This window comes from Cryptomeria japonica, chromosome 3 (assembly GCF_030272615.1).
Source record: "Cryptomeria japonica chromosome 3, Sugi_1.0, whole genome shotgun sequence".
NCBI classification, from domain to species: Eukaryota; Viridiplantae; Streptophyta; class Pinopsida; order Cupressales; family Cupressaceae; genus Cryptomeria; species Cryptomeria japonica.
Genome location: NC_081407.1, coordinates 562436994 through 562460314, shown reverse-complemented (window position 1 = coordinate 562460314; position 23321 = coordinate 562436994).

The following is a 23321-nucleotide window of genomic DNA, read 5'->3' as shown; positions in this document are numbered from 1 at the left end:
AAGATAGTATTGCCTTGCAATGTATCACATCTCCAACCCCAAGCCAAACTACTTATCAAAATCCCTGCAATACCCCTACCACTCTGCAATTCTACTCAAGAATTTAATTGGCCCCTTAGACCAAAGCATGAACAAAAAATACATACACCACAATAGTGCAATGAATGAGAAAATCCTTGATTCTTTCCATTCAAAATATGGTAGAATAATACACTAGAGAGAAATGGATTTAATTTTATATTTCTATTGAATAAATCAGTTGTCTCTCTCAAAACACAATTTACATTTAACTCCTTCAAGAACCTGTAGAAAACCAGACACAAGACTCTTTCTATTTTCTCTACAAATGACTTTACAATTTTCTCATTTCACCTAGACTTTTCTATTGAATCCATAAACTCGGAACACTAAAGGGACCAAAATCAGAACCCCATCTCATAGCCCTGAATTCCCTTTTATAGAAAACAAGGGAACTAACAAGCTTCAGGCCAAAGGAGACATTTTTCATCTTAAAATGATCACATATAACTGCATTTTGTTACAAAAATGTTTCATCCTTAATAAAGATACAACCAATATCAAAATTCGTGACCGCTTCTTTAAAACTCGTAATGTATTTTACTACCATTGTTGTTGTTCCAGTTCAAAAAAATATCCACCACTAGAAGACAAAAATAGTTATATCAAATTGTTTACAACCCTTATTCATCATTCAGATACATCCTACAACATCCATTATACTCTTCATTAGATGGTCATTCATAACTCATGACTTCATCAGCTCTAGCTCTGTATGTAGTGTATTTAACGACTACTTGATTTGCCTCTCTTTCAAAAGATTCAAAAAATGACCCCGTGGCAATTATTTTGTCCATGCTATCCTCCAGCATATCCATGTTCAACCCTTCACATATTAACTCTACCTGGGTACTGATGAATCTCTCTGCCTCCTTCCAAAATTGTAGAGGCTTGACTACCCCATCTTCATCCTTAGTATCTGGCAAAAGAGTTTTATTCAACTCACTAAAATTTCTCATCAGCTCCCTTACCTTTGTTTCTATATTTTCTGGCAAAATTTGGGCCTCCTACATTGATTTTACCAACAAATATGTTGGTTGGAGTGCATGTGGCCTCTCAGCATGATACTTGGAAGCCATAGACATTATTTTGAGCTCATTTCCCCTTTGCAACCATTTAGTGAACAAAGGGATTGCCACTTCTTTACCATCATCAAATTTTTGAATAACATTAAATAATAAAGAATACAAGGCATGAATTCTATTAAGTCTACTATCAACCTTTTCATTTAAATGAGTTAGCATTGAGCTAACTATCTCCTTTTTCTTCTCGACCGATTGATCTTCTGATTCCTTTAACTTATTTTCTAATTCAACAATCTTCTCCAAGAGCTGAGATTGATTTGGATTAGTACATCTAGTGGCTTCAAGCTCATCATCATCATATGGGACCAATGATATATTGGGGATACCAACATTGATGTTAGGTTGAACTCCTTCTTCTTCATGGATAACAGGTGATGACTTGGATGTTGATGGTGTTGATGCCCCTATAAGTGCAGAAGAGGAGACTTTTATCTATCCTTGCTCAAGGAGCTGCACTCTTGTTTGCAACTCTACACATCTTTGCTGAGCTACATTGTAATCATTGAAAAGCTTGTCAATTATCTCATTAACTCTACCTTTTCCAAGGATTCTCTCTTTGGAGTTTCATGAGCTAATTTAGCAACATCAACATTCAAATTTGTAGCCTCCACACTTGATGTGTTAGATTCTCTCTTTACAATAAGGCCTCCCCTTAAATTGGGATTTATGTCACTAATATTAGGCTTTCTAGGTCCTTCCTCTAATGCCCATATTACCAAGGTTGCATAATCATCTACCAAATCCGATCCTTTCAATGCCAACCTTCCTTCCTCCTTTGAAATGAATTGTTGGTCCTTTGATTTCCTAATTGCATCAAAGTCCATTACATCTACTATATCCCATTCTAAAGTAGTCACCAGTGACGATGGACCTTAAGGAGATTAGTCCAAACTGGTCAGCAAGAGTAAAAACAACAGAAACACACAGATATGATGGAGGCAATGCAGAAAAAATAGTTTTATTTCATGAAATTGAATTACATTCAACTGACAACAACCGGGTTACAACATATCGACACATAGGTTTGGTAGAATAGGTCACATCGGGACCTTGGATTGAAAAGATCTATCTTCTAGGCACAATAAATATATATTTGATACTTCTTGATTCTCTAATTGCTTGTATTCTAAAGCATGATTACAAATATATATATATATATATGTATATATATATATCAATCCAAAGGATCCAGTCAGCCCAAAAGGGATCAAAACCCAAAGAACAAGACCTAACATTCAAAATGAACAAGGTCGGCCTCCACCAAGAGATTCCTCCGGAATACAAAGGATGAAATGAATAAGGTTGGTCAAATGCCAAGAAACATCGAGATCAACATCCAAGGCTCCGCAAGTTTTAGAATGGGTTCCTGTAGATCACCAGAATAGGTCTCAAGTAACTGGTAACAAAGGAACAACCATAACAAGAAACTATCAAGGAAACCGGTAGCGATATCTTGTCAGAAAGTGATCCAAATGAGATGCGGTTTGAAAGCAAGAAGGATGATCAAGTCTTCAAGTAGAATCCAACTCCATAGGATCTGGTGAGCCAAAACCAAGACACACCAAAAGGAAAACTAAAACTGCATACAGAAAAAAAAACAAAAAAGAATATTTTTGGTTGATGCAAGATTGTTGTGAATCGGGGATTCTCCTGCATTAGACATTCGGGGTTAATGAAAAAGCAAGCCTCTCACTTTTTGGGGGTTAGAGGGAAACCAAGTTGGTCTACCTCTGCCTAAAAAATCCAAGATGAATCTTCATCTGGGCTTCTCTTCCACTTCACAAGATATTCTTTGTACTGACTGTTCTATGTACTACGCCCAATCCTACTATCCAAAATCTCTTCAATCTGATCTAGTTCCTTCTGGGGTAGTTGTCTCTCAAGGCCTGCAACACTTTCCTCACTGAATTCTAGGTCATGGTACTCATGAAGATCTACAATGTTGAATATAGGTGAAATACTTAGATTATCCGGTAGCTCTATTTCATATGCATTTCCAGAACTGAACTTCCTCAAGATATTATAGGGTCCAAATTATTCATCTGCAACTTATTATAAGTTCCAACCAAGAATCTCTCTTTTCTCAAATATACCATCACTTCATCACCAACTTCAAATTCCTTGTCTCCTCTTCTCATCTTCCTTCTCCTTATATTTTCTATTCATGTCTTCCAAATGTTGTCTAATCTGAATATGCAATGCTTCCATGTGATCTGCAAATTCTTCTGCTTCTAAACTCTTCTAGTCTTCACTGCTAATGTCTCTCAATTATGTTGTTCCTCTAGAATGCACTCTGGTAACAATCTCAAAAGGTGTTTTTCTGGTACTTCTATTCACTGAATTGTTATAGGCAAACTCTGCTTGTGCAAGGATCGAATCCCAACTTTCGGTTTTATCTCCCACTAAACATCTCAACACATTTCCCAAACTCTGGTTAACTACTTCTGTTTGTCCATCAGTCTGTGTATGAAAAGTAGAACTAAAGTTCAAATCTGTCTTCATCTTCTTCCAAAGTGTTCTCCAAAAATAACCAACAAACTTAGTGTCTCTATCTATAACTATGCTCTTAGGTAATCCATGCAATCTTACCACTTCCTTGAAAAATAGGTCTGCTACATGCAATGCATTTGATGTCTTCTTACAAAGTATGAAATGAGCCATCTTTGAAAATCTATCCACTACCATAAATATAGAATCATTCCCTCTTGATGTCTTAGGTAATCCAAGTACAAAATCCATGCTTATATCCTCCTAAGGTCTTACCGGTACTGTCAAAGGTTTATACAATCTCACATTCTGACTACTACCTTTTGCAACCTGACAAACTCTACAACTCTGCACATATCTCTTAACATCCTTATGAATCTAGGGCCAAAAGTACTGCTCACTTACCAATGCAATTATTTTATCAATGCCAAAATGTCCAACTAAACCTCCACTATGGTTCTCTTTTATCAGGTTCTCTCTCATGGAACTCTTAGGTATGCATAATTGAACTCCCTTGAATAACATCCCATCCTGAATGAAATAATCCAACCATTTGCTCCTATCAACCATAACTAGTTCTCTACATGCTTTCCAAGGTTCTGCAAAATCTAGGTCTTCATCATACAAGGTCTTCAAATCTTCAAAACCTAGTACTATCACTCTCATTTGTGTCAGCAAATTCCTTCTCCTACTCAATGCATCAACAAATTTGTTAGATTTCCCACTTCTATGCTTCAACAAAAATGTGTAACTCTCCAAGAATTCTACCCATCTCATATGTCTTTGATTCAAATTACTTTGTCTATTCAAATAATGTAAAGCTTGATGATCTATATACAACACAAACTCCTCAGGCAACAAGTAATGTCTCTATTTCTTCAAGGCTTGAACTATGGCATAAAATTCCTAACCATACACTGAATATCTTTTCTGGGCATCATTCACTTCCTCACTGAAATATGCTATTCCTCTCCCTTCTTGACTCAAAACTGCTCCTATTGTTGTTCCACTTGCATCACAATCCACTTGAAATACCTTATCAAAATCTGGTAAAGCCAACACAGGCTACTCAGTCACTTTTTGTTTCAACAATTCAAAACTTTTTTTTTCTCTAGTGGTCCACTTGAATTCTTCCGATCTCCCCTCATGGTCTCAATCATAGGGTTACAAACTAAACTAAAATTTCTGATAAAATTCCAGTAAAAACTAGCCAATCCATGAAATGATCTTACCTCTCCAAGGCTTTCTAGTGTAGGCCACTCAACAATGGATTTCACTTTCTCAGGTTCTATCTTCAAACCATCCTCAGGTATCACAAATCCTAAATATACTAACTCATCCTTCATGAAAGTGCACTTCTTGATATTGATCAACAACTTTTCTTCTCTCAACCTCTACAAAACTTGTCTTAACTGCAACAAAAGCTCCTCTTTTGTCTTACTGAAAAATTAAAATTTCATCCAAATACACAATAACAAAATTACCCAAGAATTTCTTTAATATCTCATTCATCAGGCTCATGAAAGTACTCAGTGCATTAGTTAATCCAAAAGGCATCACCAACCATTCATATAATCCTTCATTTGTCTTAAATGTTATCTTCCACTCATCACCTTCTCTGATCCTGATATGATGATATCCACTCTTCAAATCTATCTTTGTAAAGTATTTTTCTCCACTCAAGCAGTCCATTATGTCATCTATCCTAGGCAAAGGAAACCAACATTTCACTGTGATATTGTTTATTTTTCTTAAATCGGTACACATCCTCCATTGTCCATTTTTATTAGGTGCTAATATTGTTGGTACTTCACAAGGGCTCAAACTTTCCCTGATCAAACCTTTCTCCAATAGCTCCTGCACTTGTCTATTTAGTTCTTCATTCCTTGCCGGTGTCAACCAGTGTGCAGCTTTGTTAGGAAAACTAGCTCCAAGAACCAAGTCCATGCAATGACTAATACTTCTAACAGGTGGCAGTCCATTAGGTAGATTATCTGAAATGATGTCCTTGTACTCTATCAGCAAATCTCTTATCTGTGTCAGGTGTTCTCCTTCTGGTTCTAGTTCCGGTCTCTTAGTCTTCTTAGGAATTATGGCAAAACACACACTCTCATGTCTCAGTCCATCCATGAACTTCCTTCCATCTACTAGACAAATTTTGGTATTTGTACAAACTTCATTCTTCAAAGGTTCCTCCAAAGGTAACAATATTTGCTTCATCCCATTAGCCACAATAGCATATGTATTCTTCCTCCCATCATGTATTGCCTGTCTATCAAATTGCCAAGGTCTTCCCAACAAAAGATGACAAATATCCATAGGCATAATATCACCCATGATAATTTCCAATTTTTTAATTTAACTAGACACTATTCACTTACTAACAACTTATGTTCATCCTGAATCCATGCTATCTAATAAGGCTTAGGATGTTTCTATCTCTCCAATTTCAACTTGTTCACCATCTCTTTTGAAACAAGATTATCTGTACTACCACTATCAATAACAAATTTACAACACTGACTAGATACTTTACATCTGCTCTTGAACAAGTTCTTTTTCTGCAAGGGTTCTTTGTCTCCTCTTGTATAACACAAAGCTCTCTTAATCATCATCAATTATCCATCTTCCAGTTTATTGTCTAATCTAGTGGGGCTCTCTTCCACCACTACTGCTCTTCTGGTAGCCTTTCTCTTCTTACATTCAAATGCACGATTTCCTTCTACTCCACATTTAAAGTAGGTTCCTCTAAATGTCCTTTTGTCTTGTCTTCCAAAGTTTTCATTCTGGCAAGCATCCAACTCTCTCCTCCGGTATAAATTTTTATCATCCTTCCGGTATGAATTACCTTTCTTTCTCACTTCCTTGTCCTTGTTCTGATCTATACTAGTTCCTCTTCCTTCAGCATATCCTCTTCCTCCTTGAAATCTTCCTCCAGTAAACCTTCCACCTCTACCTCTTTGTCTCTGCTCATGCCTTTTGTTTAATTTCTCTTCAGCCTTTATTGCATATTGGTAAGCCTCTTCAATACTCTCCAATTTGATCATATTGATTTCATCTTGTATAGACATCTGCAATCCATTCAAATATCTTGGAATCTATTCAACTTCATCATCAACATGTCTGGATCTGATGTTCAGCTTGTAAAATGCTTCGATGTACTCCTTCACACTATATTCCTTCTATCTCAGACTCTACAACTTTCAAAACAAATCTACTTGACAATTCATCGGGACAAACTTTGATTTTAACTTAGAAATCATCCTATCCCATGTCCTAATCTTTTCTTTACCTCTTCTTTTCCTATCAACTTGCAAGTGCTCCCACCAAAGAGATGCATGACCTTTCAACCGAGTACATGCATATTTCACTTTCCTCTCTTCTGCAGTATTTTGAAATTCAAAATACTTCTCCATCTCCGAGATCCAATCCATCAATTCATCTGAATCTAACTTCCCATCATATTTTGGTGGGGTAAAATGAGGTTTAGTGTTCATCCTACTCAAAACCCTTAAAAACCTTTCCTCCTCCAAATTAACTACCGGTAGGTTCACTTGTTCTAACGGGGCTTCTTCTCTTTCATCTTTGCTCACATCCTCAATATGTCAGCCTCTTCTCTAGGTTGTCTCCATGACTTCTAATTGGGCTTCTATTCCTACTTGCTCCACCATTCCTTGTTCCTCTTCACGCCATTGATCCATGCTAGTCCTCTGCAATTGAAGGTTGGATCTGCAATCAACCAACCTACAACAAAGATTCGAGAAATGTAACCTCTAGAATGAAACTTCGCTCTGATACCACTTGAAGCAGTCACTGGTGATGAGGGACCTCAAGGAGATCAGTCCAAGCCAGTCAGCAAGAGTAACCACAATGGAAACACACAGATATGACGAAGGCAATGTAGGATAGATAGTTTTATTGCATGAAATTTGATTACATTCAACCAAAAACAACTGGGTTACAAGATACCGACACACAGGCCTGGTACAATAGGTCACACTAGGACCTTGGATTGAAAAGATCTATCTTCTAGACACAATCTATCTATCTGATACTTCTTGATTCTCTGACTGTTTGCATTCTAAACCATGATTATATATATATATATATCAATCCAAAGGATCCAGTAGGCCCAAAAGGGATCAAAACCCAAAGAGCAAGACCTAATGTGCAAAAAGAACAAGGTCGGCCTCCACCAAGAGATTCCTCTGAAAAATCCAAAGGATGAAATGAAGAAGGTCGGCCAAATGCCAAAAAACATTGAAATCAACATCCAAGGCTGCACAAGCTTTGGAATGGGTTTCGGTAGATCACCAAAATAGGTCCCAGGCAACCGGTAAAAAAGGAACAACCGATAACAAGAAACTGTCAAGGAAAATGGTAGCGATATCTTGCTGGAAAGTAATCCAAATGAAATGTGATTTGAAAGCAAGGAGGATGATCAAGTTTTCAAGTAGAATCCAACTCCATAGGATCCGGTGAGCCAAAACGGGGACACCCGGAAAGGAAAACTGAAACTGCAAATAAAAAACAAAACAAAAAAGAAAATATTTTTGGTTGATGCAAGATTGTTGTGAACTGGGGATGCTTCTGCATCACATTCTGGTAAAATTAGAACTCCAGCCTGACTTACAATCATCCTGCCCTCATCTGCAATGATTCTCTTGAACTTTTCCATCATCTCACTCTTAACTTATTCCCAATTGACATGTTTAGACCTATCTGGCCTGTAGGATTTTCTCTCATCATTTATCTTCTTAAATTCTTCAATTTTCACCTTCCACACTAATTGCAAAAAGGCCAAGCTTCCCACAAAAGTATCATCCTCAAGAAACTTATCACATGCCTTGTTCCTTGCATCCTTGAAAGCTCTACCCTAAATATCTAAAGGAGTAAGGTCCAACTCTAAATTAGGGCAAAAGGAGGAATACAAGTTTGCATCTTTGCACTTGTTTCTACAAGTGTATCTTCCTCCATTTGTTCTTCATTTTGCCTTAAAGGTGAAAAGGGCATGGGTGGTGGTGAAGGACTTCTATTTGAATCTTCAAGATCAATGATCTTGACTCCTTTAAAAGGCTTGATTTGCACCTTTGTGGAAGGCTTTGTCTTCATTATCCTTTTACCTTTTCTCCTCACAAATTGTCCATTGTCATTGCTGCTCTCTTCTTCATCATATGTTTCTTCTCTTGCTCTCTTTTGAGAAGACTCATAAATAGGTCTCTTTTCTATTAGGTCATCTATTCTTTGAGGAAGAGGAGGTCATGAGCCTGAGTGTTGCATCCTCTTTTGATGAATCAAAACTGATTCCTCCACAATGATGGGTGCTAGATGATGCATATCTCTTCTTTCAGCTTGTCAGTCATGAACCTCTTCAAGTTTGGCCTTCTTCTCCTTCAATGCAAGAGTCAATTCATCAAAATTGTTCATAACAAAATTGACTTTAGCACAAAATGGAGTAAAATATTTTGTTGGATCATAGCTTGGATCCATTTTCTGAATTGTAGCGCATAGCTTCTTGGAAATTATCCATTTCTCTTTCCTCCAATCCCGAGTCATGAAATCAAACTCATTTCTAATTATATCCTCAAGAAAGTTATGCTCATGAGGCAATAGACCTTCTTTTATTCTTGTCTTGAAACTGTTGTAAAACCCCTCCGGGTCACTGTGTCTAGCTATGCTAACCCCTAAATGATATGGTGCAAAGAATTTGTCAAAATGCTCATATCCTCCTTTCAGAATCACAAAATATGGGATGATAGTATAATCAGGGAAAATTGTTCCTTTTCCTTTTCCATTTAATTCCTTATCATGGATGCACCCTATCTGCCATATTACTTCAGCAAAACCCATTCTCAAAGGAACATTAAAATACAATACATGTGGTTGACCAGTAAAACCATAGATTCTAATAACGGTGCTAATAGGATAAGGGATGAAATCCCCCCAATTGTGCTCAATCCTCAAAAGTGGCAACCTCTCTTTAGGCCTTACAAAACCATGCAACTCCTTGGGGATCCTTGGTGGGTTTGCTATCAACCTTTGTCTCAACCTAGAAGCAAAGTTGTTGTCAAATCTCACAAAACTAGCCTCTTGTTTGTCCCAAGACATATCTGTGCTCCAAAGTTGCACTGGAATTTCCTTATTGTCAATTGTCCTCTTGAGGTTCATAGTACCTTCAAAGTAATCTGCGTTCCTATACAAGAACATGTACATGAGAAAGGAATACCAGTAAAATTTAGCACCAGCCACTTCATATTTAATATCCTGCAACCCCTCATGAATCTTATCTTCAAGGTATGGGGCGAAGTCAAAAACCACTGTATAATCTGGATGTTGAACTTGCATGGCCATATACATGAAATCAGGTGGCATAACTATAATTGTATTAAAACCCAAGATCTGACATAGAGAGAAAAAGGTAGCCTGAAAATAAGGAGAAAAAGCACCAATAGGGAATGGCTCCTTTGAACTAGGGTCGATGTAGTATGTTATCTCTCCTACTCTAGCCAAATGCATTGGAAGCAAATTACTTCTGATAAAATCTTTCATTTTATAATACTCTACCTTCAACTCATTCAAATCTACTTGTACTAGGTTAGCAGATGGTTCATATAAGTCAAAAATCTCCTAGAATTCCTCTCTTCTGATTGTCAGCAGAATTTCTCCTTCATTTCTTCTTATAACCCTCGAGACAAGGTCATATCTGTTTGCAATAGCCTTAAGAAGGTTGACACCCATGAACACACTTGGCACCACTAATTTACCCGAATCATATTGTTAGGGACTTGAGAGTGGGGAATGTAAATTTATCTATCCATATCATAATTTGAACATCTCTAATCTGGTCATTGGTACTCTATCATCTACCAAGTGGTATGCTTTATCAGTCAACCCTTCTCCTAGGGTTTTTCCATGAACAAATTTCAGCCCTTGGTACCTATCATTTTTTGAGGGTTTCAATTGGTCTAAGAAATCATCATAAAGATTTATCTTTAGGTATTTAGTCTTCCCTGAATGTTGTCATGAGGGAGCCATCTTTTGAACTAGAGTTTTCTTCTATAGCTTCGAATTGGGAAGGAAAAGACTAGGGCTAACACAAGATTTAAATTATAACAATAATTCAAGAAAATTTCACCTTTCTTTGGTTAGCTTCTAACCCTAGAACAATTAAAAATATTTTCCTATAATTTTGTGCACAATTCACAACATCAATTGCTTCAAAATAGATGAAAAAGATCAGATGAACTTACTGCTTTGATTACACCTGGGGAATAGCAATTTTGCATTGCAAGAAACTATCTCAATCTTCTCCAGCCATGGGGATGTCCTCTGAATCACTATGAATCTCTTTATGAATCAAAAATATCTTTGAGACTTCTTTTATTATCACCTAGAATGAAATGATATTGTCTCATCCACCATTATTACTCACACGAGTGAAATAATGACTCTAACTTGCATTTGAAAAGTTTAAAACCTGACCATCGATCATCTTTCACGCTGGCAAATCTCACAAACCAAAATGGTCAATCTAAAATTGATCCTCCAATGTGGCAAGCAGGTCCACCCTTAGCATGATGTGGCATATCCAACTCATCGCTTATTTCTCCACTTTCAGTGACCCCACCATCGACTTTCCTTGGCCCGCCTTGGACATGTGGCATCATCTCATGATGTCGTGGTCCATAATCTCCTCACATCTCTTGATCATGGGGTTATGAAAACTCTTGGATCTATTCTTTGTTTACTTTCCAACCACAACGATCACTTAACAATGGCCGCTAACTCCCGAGCACTTATGGGACTAGGATTAAAACATCATCATTCAATACAAACAAGTGCAGAAACATACATCCTTAGTAACTTGGGTTTTACCTATTGGGTACCGGTAATATTAAAGGTTTGAAAGGTCAAACCATCAGCTCACCCTTCTCCATCAAGGACACATGGCATCATCTCATGATTTCGTGGTCTTTATCTTCCTTGCACCTTCGACCATAGGGAAGCACGGACTATCAGATCTGTTCTGCCTTTATCCACAAGCTAAAGTATTAAAAATATTACCATCAAAAATTTATAAGCACTGGCATGAATATTAAAAGGGACCGGTCGAACACAACTTAATGCTTAGGAATTACAATGGCCATGCCAATGGTAATCGACCCTTGGCTTAAGTGGAAAAGGTAATGATGGAATATAAAAGGCTTAGGGTTTTTCTTTTACAAGACTTAATCATAAATCATAACCCCTAAAACCCTAAACCTTGAACCTTGACAGAGGGCAAAATAAATCCAAAAAGACAAATATTTTGACTCAAGAATGAACATTCTTGTGCAGTAATTTTTAGGACTATCAAAGAGATACACCATACTCCCTGCACCTCTCAAAAATATTCCTTAGGTGATCTAAGTGTTCATCTGAATTCCTAGAATAAACAGTGATATCATCCAAATAAACAAGTACAAATTTATACATTAAACCATAATATGCCATATCCATGGAATGCTGATAGGTGGCACCAGTATTTGCCAAACCAAATGGTATCTTCTTATATGCCATAATACCCCATTTAGTTGTAAATGTTGTTTTGAATCTATATTCTTCCTTCACTAAAACCTGGTTATATCTTGAGAAGCCATATAGTAAGGAAAACCTCTCAGAACCTGCAACAACTTGCAGAATCTGCTCCATGGAGGGCAACGAGTATCTATCCTTCAATGAAGCCCTATTGAGGTATCGTAAATCAACACAAAGTCTAATTTCACCATTAATTTTCCTAACTGGGACAAAGTTTGACACCTAGGAAGTGTGTTTGATAGGGAAAATAATACTGCTCTCAATTAGGTTATTAAGTTCTTTCACCATAAGAGGCTCAAGCTTTGGGTTAAGAGGCCTATGTTTTTGCCTCACAGGTTTAGCATTTGGATCAAAATCTATGGTATGTTGGGCAATGCTAGGGTCAAATCCTTTCAAATTAGAATATTGCCAAGCAAAAATATCACTAAACTCTTGGCAAAGTAAAACAAATGCATGCCTTTCCTCTAAAGTGCATACCTTGCCAAGCTTTAACAACTTATCCTTGAAAATCTCAACATTTTCATAGTGTTATTCTTTAATCAGCAAGTTGGATTTTTCTTTTCTTAGTTGATCATCATCATTGAATATTGTCTCCAAGGTGACCAACCCCTTGGGTAACTTATTGTTTTTCAACTGTATGATCTGATCTTCATACTGTTGTTTGAACTTCTCTTGGTTGGCGTTTGAGAACTCTGTCTCTTCCCTAGAAAAAATTATAATCTGTTGATCACTATCAAAAACTTGCCAATGATCAACATTGTTAGGAATGGAAGACCTAACAATCACTTTTACATAATGCTGCTCTCTTACATTTCTGATATCACTAGGAATATCATATTGTGCTCCTACTGTAGCTAATCTATCAACATGCTTATTCAAATTTCTAGGAATGGACAACATATTAAAATCTTGAAAATCTTCTATGAGATCCCATACTCTATGCTTATCAGATTTCAAAAGTTTATTCTTAGTAGTATGGAGACCACTTACCTGGTTGACAATCAATTCATTGTCACCATATATCTACAAATAGTTGATTCCCCTCTTTCTTGCCCACTATAGGCCATGAATTAAAGCCTCATACTCAACTGTATTATTGGTGCAGCTAAAAGAGAACCTGCAAGTTGCATAATATTTATCATCATTAGGTGAATTTAACATACAACCACCTCCAACACCATTCTTACTCATTGAACCATCAAAATATAGCTTCAAAAGCCCATTTTGGTGTTTATCATGTTGTTGTCCTACATCTTTTACCAAGTTTGGGGCAAAAGAACCTTGTTCATGAAACATATAAACTCCAATGTTTACCTCATCCATGTGTTTAAAAGGATCCTCAATATTTTCAGTCATCCACTCATCTAGAATAATGTCAGGGATGTCATTAATAGGGGTATTTGGATCACATAGGATAGGTTGATCCTCTTGCTCATGTATAGCCAAATTAGCATTAACAACACTAGGGACATAGGGTTCTATGTGATCATTAGATAAAGATTCTCATTTAATGGTAACTTTGGTCCTATACCTAGTCCTAAAAAACATATGTGACCAATCAGATGATAAATAACCCCCCAACTAAGTCTCTTGACAAGCATATTGCAAAGTAGGGTGGTAGGTCAATCACATATACATCTTGCAAAATAAAAAAAATTAGGGAAAGCATGAAGTGTTAGACTCAAATTTTTATTGACTCCCACAATATTTACAACAGTACCATCTAATTGAACTACTCCTTTATTCAATGGCTCATAGGTCAATCTTAACTAGTCAACTAACTGCTTAGGCATGACTAAGATACTTTCACCTGAATCTATCATGCAGTTATGTACTAGGAGATGGCCAATGATTTAAGTGACATAAAAGGGGGTGGTTTGTTTACCTTGGACTGTTGTGACTATTGTTCACTCTTTTGTTGGGGCTTATTGGTAAGAACAACCTTAGAAGCTTGTTGATTGGAAGGCTGAGCAGTCAAAGAAAGGTTAGACAAAGCATCATGTAACAAGTCCTTTTGCTCGGGTAGAGCTAGGTAATCCCACATTGACACATTGACATGAGTTTTCTTCAACTGATCAAGAATGTTAAAATCAGTCATACTAACCTTTAGTAACATTAGTGTCTTTTTGCACTTGTGCTAGCTGAGATTGGCTTTTTGGCTGATCTTTAGTAACCACAAGCTGCAATCTCTAAAGAATATGAGTATTTTAAGAAGAAGTGGACCCCGCTTGAGCTTGAGTACTTGATGAAGGCTGATTATTACCTTTATCAGTCTGTGGTCCCATATCAACAACCCTTTTCTTGGATCTTATGTTGGTTTCTACAGGGGTATACGACTGACTTTGCGGGTTATTAACCCCACAAAACTCTTCACCTTGCCAATTCATCAAGGTAACATCAAGACTACCTTTCTCTGTGGGTACAAATTGTTGTTCATTAACTTCTTGCGATGGATTTTTTGGAACAACACTATTTTGCACCATCAATGCCTGATTTAATATGCCGTTGGAGCATGTAGACTGATTATGTGGTTGGTTGCAAGGAAAAAACCACTCATAATCAACTACCAAGTTGTTTTAGACTGGAACAATATCCCTTGAGGAACTAGGCGTATTAGGATTATACTGTTGAAAGGGCCTTAAGTTAATATTCCTTCTTTGACCTTCAGGGTTTAGTTGGAACGGGGCCTGGTAGGGAGCTTGGAAATGAATTTGGTAAGGTGGATGAGTTTGGGCCTTCTTAATATTAACCAACTCATTATAAAAGTTCTGCAAAGTCTTCTACAAGTTAGCATTTTACTCTTTAATACTCATTAACTCCTGCAAATGACTAGGAACAACATGTTCTTGAGCTGCAACTTGAACATTATATGCTGGAAATAAAGGGACAACATCTACAACTGGTGGAAATATAGGGGTAATGGGATGTATATCACCAAAAATTGGCATGGGAGGTCTATGTGCTATCTTCCTTACTTGAATAAGACTATTCTCATCCCTAACAACAACATCAAATGTTGATGGTAAAGTATTTCCCCCCGTAGACTGTATCATAAGTGCAATATCACTATTCAAATTCTTTAGGTAAAATAGAAAATCATAATCATTAGAAGGCTTTACCAATGTAGGAATCTGATTCCAAGTCCTTTGAAACCAGTAGTTGAAGTCCATCATGTGCTCATGTGGGGCTATTTTGATGGTAGTGATTTGCTCCTGCAATGAGAGATGATTCAAGTTGTCCTCAAAATGTTGATTCAAATGTTGTCCCAACTCATCCCACGTAGCTATTGAGTTCACAGGCAGACCCCTGAACCACTGAAGTGCTTTTCCTTTGAAAGAGGCTTCCAAAAGTCTCAAAGCAACATTTTTTGCAACAATGTGATGCACTCCGTACAAGGAAGTCACATCTCTGATATGTTCAATGGATATTGTATGGTCCTCTTGAGTGAAAAATGGCAGACTCTTAAGTGCTGCAACTGGTATATCATCATGCTAAGCCAAATTTAAAGGACTGCCTTGATTAAAAGACACAAATGGATGGACCCTAGGAGGTTGATTCTGAGCCCTATTGTTGTTTGAGGTAGTAGCATTGCTGGAACTAGTGGTATTTATTATATTTTGATTGGAAGAAATTGCCAATAGTGGGTTGTTATAAGCTGTAACAACAGGATATGAATTAGGAATAATAGGTAGAAAAATAACTATTGGATTTGTAACTTTATTGGCTACCCTAGCCTTCCTTTTTGGGGGTGATAGATGGGTATGATTAACTAGGGTTGTACTTTTCCTAGTCTAATATTTTCTCATAAGCTAGGAAGGTTGGACTGCTAAAAAACCAAAGATTTGAGTCGCCAAGTGTGAAACATATTTTATTGTTGCACACACCAAGACAACGTAGGGTGGCCTTCTATGAACTGTAAAGTCCAAATGTCCAACCGGACATGCCAAAAACTATTGTCACATGGATTTACACCCGTAAAATAAACTGAAAGCTCAACAATCCCGTGAAACATGGGATCACTCTTAGGCTATGGGTATCCTATAATGAGAGTGAACCTCCAGATTATTGATTGGCTCCCCTTTAGATGAACTCAAAAACTAACTTGACAAGGTAAAGGGATAGAAGGAATCTTGAAAAATGAAAAATTTAAACTACTAAGGTGATATACCACTGATTAAATGTTTCTTGCAACACTTGATTATGCTCACACAAATCAGAAATAAGAAGACAATAAGATTCACAACATGTTATGTATGCTTGCATCAATGATTTCCAAAGAGGCTTTTCTTGTATCAACAAAGGAGAATTTTTTTTGTTCTCACAGTCTTGACCTTCAGAAAATCACTACACAATTAGGAACCTGCACCTTAACACACTAATTATGCACTTAAACATGAAAGGAAAATAACAGAATAAAGGACTTCAAATTGGAACCATAAACTCCTGCATAATCTCACAATGCACAATTTGAGAAAACAAAAAAAATAGTGAAGTAATCGACCTTCTATTCAAAATAGAGGAGCAATCTACATTACAGAAAGGATGTGCTCTATCTAAGTTATAAAGTATAACATATGCCAAAACTAAGAACTCTCCCAGAACCCTGAACTAAGTGTGAAGATCCACGCTTATACAAAAAAATTCTCCAAAATTAATAATTCAAAAATTTGAATTTTGTCTCTCTCCTCAAGCCTATCCACAAAAAGTGGGGTTAACTCATGGATAAACTCCACAAAATCTACAACAAGAACTGCCAAAAGATCATTCCTGAATGTAACAGAAAATCCCAATAAATTAGGGATGAAACTCACGAAAACTACACTTCGAGCTTCTCAAAATATCCCAAAGTGACATGACAATCAATTAGACTCCCTAACTGAAGTTAGAGGAGTGATTAGGTGCTCCAAAACTGAGACAACTCATCAAAAATTGCTGCTTGACTAAAGCAAAGACTCAACTCAACTAGGATTACACTTAGACCACTAACTTCTTCAACTTACATTTCAAAAATATATTTATGAGGTGGGAAATAATCAACCACTCTTCATAAATATTTATAAAAATAATGCAATTTGCATAGGACATTACAAGATTTAAAAGATTCGACGAGTATACATGCCTAAGAAAAACAATAAGTGTTAAAAACACTTAATCATACATGAGGTATATGCATGTATATTACATAAAATACACTTAAGTGTTTTGAGCACTTAACACTTAAAGTGCATTTAAAAAAAAAAAAAGGCCTTAAGCTAGGCCGCAGGCTCCTACATGCTCCTTGAAAAGGAATATTCTGAATATCTAAGAGTAAAACCCTAAGAGATGCAAAAGAAAAGAAAAGAAGACAAAAAGTCTTCATTCTTTACATTCATTCGGCCATTCAAGGGCAACCAACATCTTTGGTTTTTGCATCACATACTGTTCAAGATAGTTGCAGAGGCAAAACTATTAGATGAAACCCAACCATGAGAAGCTCCATCTTTGTGCACAGGTAAAGAAGTAATCTTGTAAATTTTTCACCATTCTAAGTTTGCAGCATGAGATCTTGACAAAGATTCAGAGGTATGTAGCTTTCTCTCAGATCCAGTCTTAAATAAATATCCATGAGTTTTGTATCTGCATCTTGTTCACTATTCATATCTTGTATAAAACTCCATCTATTATTATTCTTTATCTTGCAACTGGGCTTGGTTCGGGATTAGATTCCTGTGATTGCATGGTCTTTTGTAGATTTTGAAGACAATTTAGTTCTCAAATTGGTGAAATTTTTACAAAATCCACAAACTGGGTTTGCAATAAATTTAATGGGTTTTTTTCTAATTGTTTCCTTCAAAATTATGTGACAAAATTATCCAATTTGGCATCTAGGTTTTTGAAAAATAATCAAAACACGTGACTGTAGTTAGACTATTTTTTTTTGGTATAGATTCTTGTGTCATTTGATAAGTATGTGATTGCTTTTGTCAAAATACTACTATAGTTGAACTTAGAGGTCTCAAGAAGAAACCTTACTCATCTTTTACATTCCTAGATTACTCTATGCCTTTTGCTCAAAAAATAAGATCTACATGGAGTTTGCAGAATAAACACATAAAAGAAAGGCTTGAAGTTATGAGTGGTTTTTTGTTGTTCTTTACCATTCCTTCATGGTGGGTCTCTCGGAGTACTACTCCATTCATGTAACATATCGATCACTGTGGAATGAACTTCTCTAACTTAAGATTCACATTGTTTTATACTATCTGTTGTCATGGCTGGACCATTATGAATGCTCATTGTTCTTATTCTTGTATTATTGAACTCTTGCTTTCATGATTCCTTGGTCTTTTGTTTCTCATAGCATTATACTTTCCATCACTGCACAAATATTATGTTAAATGCACTATATCATGTTTTGGAAGTGTTGACCTACAGGCTCCTTGACATTTCCTGCATGATATTTGCTTAGCATTTTTCAATGCATAATAAGATGCTTCATGCATATGACTGCCCTTCCTTTTTGATCTTATCATTATGGTTGGATTTCTGAGTAGATTAACTCTGTGACTTGTACTTATTAACTGATCTCCATATATGCCTGCAATCATGTTGATTGAAGTTGACCACGTTAACTTTGTTCACTTATTTTGTAACTCCTATTGGTTACAATAAGTATCTCATACTAGTACTGAGGAAAGTCCAGGAAACCCTTATGGCATGGGGTTTTCAGAACTTTCTTCAATATTAGTATAAAAATATTAAAGAAAAGTTTCACACATCTATTATACAAGCATAAATTGATTCACTTGTAATTTCTAATTTTATTTGATGTAAGAAAAGGTTTCATGAAAGGTACATTTATCTTTGATGTCTCATTATGCTTGATATTTGAATGATCTCAAAAATATTTCACCCACTTACTTTGATTGCATTCTATACTTATCTTATGAACTAGGATCAACCCTTGTGGGAGCTTCATTTACTCCCACTCATACATAAAATTTATAACCTGCACACTGTTCTTTTCTTGTTCCTGCACATGAAGCAAACAAGTTAGATAAAAGCATATGTTTTTTTCCATACTTAGCATTTGTTTCTCATATTGAGGCATGTTGATCTGATATCCCCTGCATCTCTCTCCCATGAAACTGATTATACATATTTGATAGATGTTAGCTTAGCATTTACATGCATGCATCAATGTACATGATATGAATGTTAATAAATTTATAAGGCACTGAGAGGGAGGGGGGTGAATCAGTGCAAGCAAAAACTTTATAAATATGATAACAACTTTCACCAACTTGGAAATCAATAAGCATGCAAGAAATATAACCACATAAGAAAACATCCAACAAAGCATGCAAACCATAACATAATGATTTTTGAGGTGGAAACCCAACTGGGAAAAACCATAGTGGGAATTACTACCCACAAGGATCTTCTAACTGCAGTATAGAGATCTGACCGGTTAAGTGTTGGCATTTTTTATGATTATGTTGTGATTGCCATTAATGGACACACACTTGCTATGAGATCACTTTTTGTATGTATGAGATATTCTCAACCGGTATTTGTTTCAAACTGGTATTATGTTATAGTCTTTAGACTATCGGTGTCTTGCAGAGAGTGTTTACCGATCTCAAGCGGCATGAGGACATCAAGCAGTTCGAGGATCTCAAGCGGAATGGAGCAAAGGAAGTAGAAGCGACAATTATCATTTTCCTAGTCTTCATTTTTGTCAACCGGTAATTTGTTTAATAGTTAAACTGGTATTACTCTGAGTTACCAACTGGTAATTGGTAAAGTTGTATAAACCAGTAATACTCTGTGATGAGTTACCAACTGATATATTTTTGTGATGAGTTACCATCCACTGACACTTTGACGGTGATTTTGTGTCATGTTACCAAATGTGTCTAGATACAATGAACCTAGGAACTTGCAATGTAATCCTATTGGACCGACATGAAATCAGATTCCTTTTAAGGACATCATGTCTAGGGTTTTAGCATGTGTGTAGCTGTTAGGGTTTGTGGTGGTTGATGAGTTCTTGTTTTGTACGATCTTAACAGAGAAGATCAAGTCTATATGTTGTAACAGAGTGTGGATTTACTAAAGACTGAAGCAATGCTGAAATGCATTAGCAATGAGTGACCATGGATCTAATCAAGCAAACTGTGCCATTTGCTAGGTCATTCACTTGTTGATTACTCACATCTTTGACAAGTCAGAAACCCTTAACCGGGTAGGCCCAGAAAAGCCTTTGTAAATCCTCTAACAAGGTGATTCACATCTATGGATCTGAAATCCTCTCACAAGGTAGTCTTTAATCAGACTTATCTCCTAACAAAGATTGAGATTCCTAACAAGATCTGTTCTAGTAAAGAACATTGTATGACCTTAACTAGTTTGACGTTAACTGGTCTAGTTACTATTCTACAGATAGTTACTTGTGAGTTTCATCTCACCGTGGTTTTTCCCATTTGGGTTTCCATGTCAAAATCTCTTGTGTTATGGTGATTGTGCTTCTGTGGGTGAATTCCTTACTTGTTGTTTGGTTCGCATTTGTGTTAACCGGTTTGTTAGTTAAACTGTTATACCAGTTTGCTGTTAGACTGATAAAGTGTTTGAGTTCAGTATTTTTTGGTATACTAGTTCACCCCCCCCTCTTAGTATTCATCAATTGGTATCAGAGCTTGCCTTTCTATAAGTCTAACCACTTGGAAAGAGATATGGGGGAATACACTATGAGGGAACTTACTCATCAACTCACTCAGATTGAGTAAGCCTATGATGAACTTAAAGTCAAATATAAGGCCTCTCAGGCAAAAAGAAGAGAGCATGCTGAAAAAATGGTGGAGCTAACTGAAAACAGTTCTTCTGATGAAGTGAACATGGAAGCCCTAGTTCAAGAAGTTGAAAAACTGAATGAGTCCAATGCCAATCTAAGAAGGGAACTTGAAGGAATAACTATCAGAATGTGTCAAGAGCTTGAGAACCAGAGGAAAGCTGAAGATATGGTAAAAGACAAAGATCACGAGATCTCCAAGCTGAAGTACGAGATTAGTGCACTTACCGCTCATCTTCATGAAAATAAAATGGAAAAGGAAGAAATGCAAGGTGAACTACACATGGTTGTTTCTGAGAATGCAACCTTAAAGGAATCCAATGCTTCTATTACCAAAGAACTTACTGAGTCAAAGGAAATACTTGCCAAATTCAATAAGAGCACTGTCAAGCTAGAGCAGAAGCTTGAATCAGCTAAACTGGTAAAGAATACCAATGGACTTGGTTTCTCTGATTATGAGGAAGGTGAGACCTCTAGAACAAAAGATGGAGCATCAAAGAAACAACCGACACCAAAGGATAAAGGTAAGCAAAATTTCAAACCTGTTTGCTTTAATTGTCTCAAGGAAGGACACACTGCTAATGTATGTAGAAGTAAGGCGTACAATAATTTTCCTTACTTTCTAAACGATAAGCCTAGACCCAATAGATTCAATGGTAATTGTTATGCATGCAACAAGTTTGGACATAAAGCATTTGAATGTAGGTCTATCATGCACAACACCAGAAGGTATCCTCAAAGGAGTAAATGAGCTTTTTTTGAACCCTCTGGGAACTAGAACCCAAACCGTTTTAAAACTTATAATTATCAGTCAGGAAGCAGTGGCTATCAAATGACAACCGAATGGAGAGAAACTTGTTTGATCTGTCATGGTAGTGGTCACACTGCTGTAACATGCAGAAGGAAGAATAGAAACATGAACAATGGACCTTGGAGAGAACCTAGAATGATTTTCTATCATTGCAACAAACTGGGTCATACAACAAGATTCTGCAGAACGAGAAAGAATATATCGGATGATATACCGGTCACTCCGAAAGGAAAGATAGATGTTGAAACTATTCAAGCGGATATGAAGAAAACCTAGAAGAAGAAGCTAGAAGAAGTGATTCAAGATGAACCGGTTTCTGCACCTAGTGTGGAAGTCACTGAACCGACAAACTAAGCATCAGAAAAGCTTAGGGGGAGAAAATGGTGAAATGTTTCGAACCCTCGGTTTACACCGGTACAAGACCTTAACTGGTATGTGATACCTTTCAAATGACAGAAGACTGAAAATGGTAAAAGGAAAATTAGGGGTTACACCCTAATAGTGGAGCATTTATTATGGTAGGTGGAGAACCTGTTTAAAAGGATTTTTCAAGTCATTTTTCACCTATCAGTTCTTGAGCGAAGAAGTTTTTAAGCACTAAGCGATGAAAAGTGATTTGGATTTCGATTCGAAGAATTTTCAAAACCTTGAAGAAGAATCAGAAGCGAATATCAATCGGTCAAGTGTAGAAAACAAAGTGGTATTTCAACAACCGAAGGAGTGTGTGGCAAAGTGTAATTTGCAAGCCCTAAATTATGATTTACAAAGGTATTTTTCAAATTTCTCTGCTTATCATGGCTTTCGCATCACACTCTATCTCTAGTACACCCATTGAATCAGTAGACTTCATTCAATGAAAGGCAAAATACAATGCCCTATCTCAAATACCAGCTGGTGTTATATTGGAGGAAGGCATTTCCGATTACATTGACTGTAAAATTGAAGACTTAGGATCTCTTGTAATCCATTCCCAGTTGATTTTGTTCTGCGGAAAGGACAAGAAGATTAAACTGGAATTTACCATCCTGGAAAAGAAGAAGCTTCACAATGTAGTCTATTTCCTTGAAGAGTTTTCAGATGATGACATCCTCATCATTCTGAGCAGAGTGCACGGTGATAAAATGTACTTAGAGCGGATGCATGACATCACACCGGAAGTGATTCATGTCGTTACCGGTTTCTGTAACGTTGGTGAAGTGTCAGCCCTAAGGAAGATCAACAAGATGGAAATAACCAAGCTCACCGGTTATGTGAGAAACCAATGGGGAATGACCATCAATCCCATCAAGGATGATCTGGTCAAATATACCTACATGGTAATAGGTTATCAGACATTTTATGCTAGTAGGATCAACTCTGTCTTTGCTATAGCGGTAAATTCTACCTACAGGATGATCATGGAAGATGCATCATTTGACTTATGCACCTGTATCTAAAGGCAACTTTTGGTGAA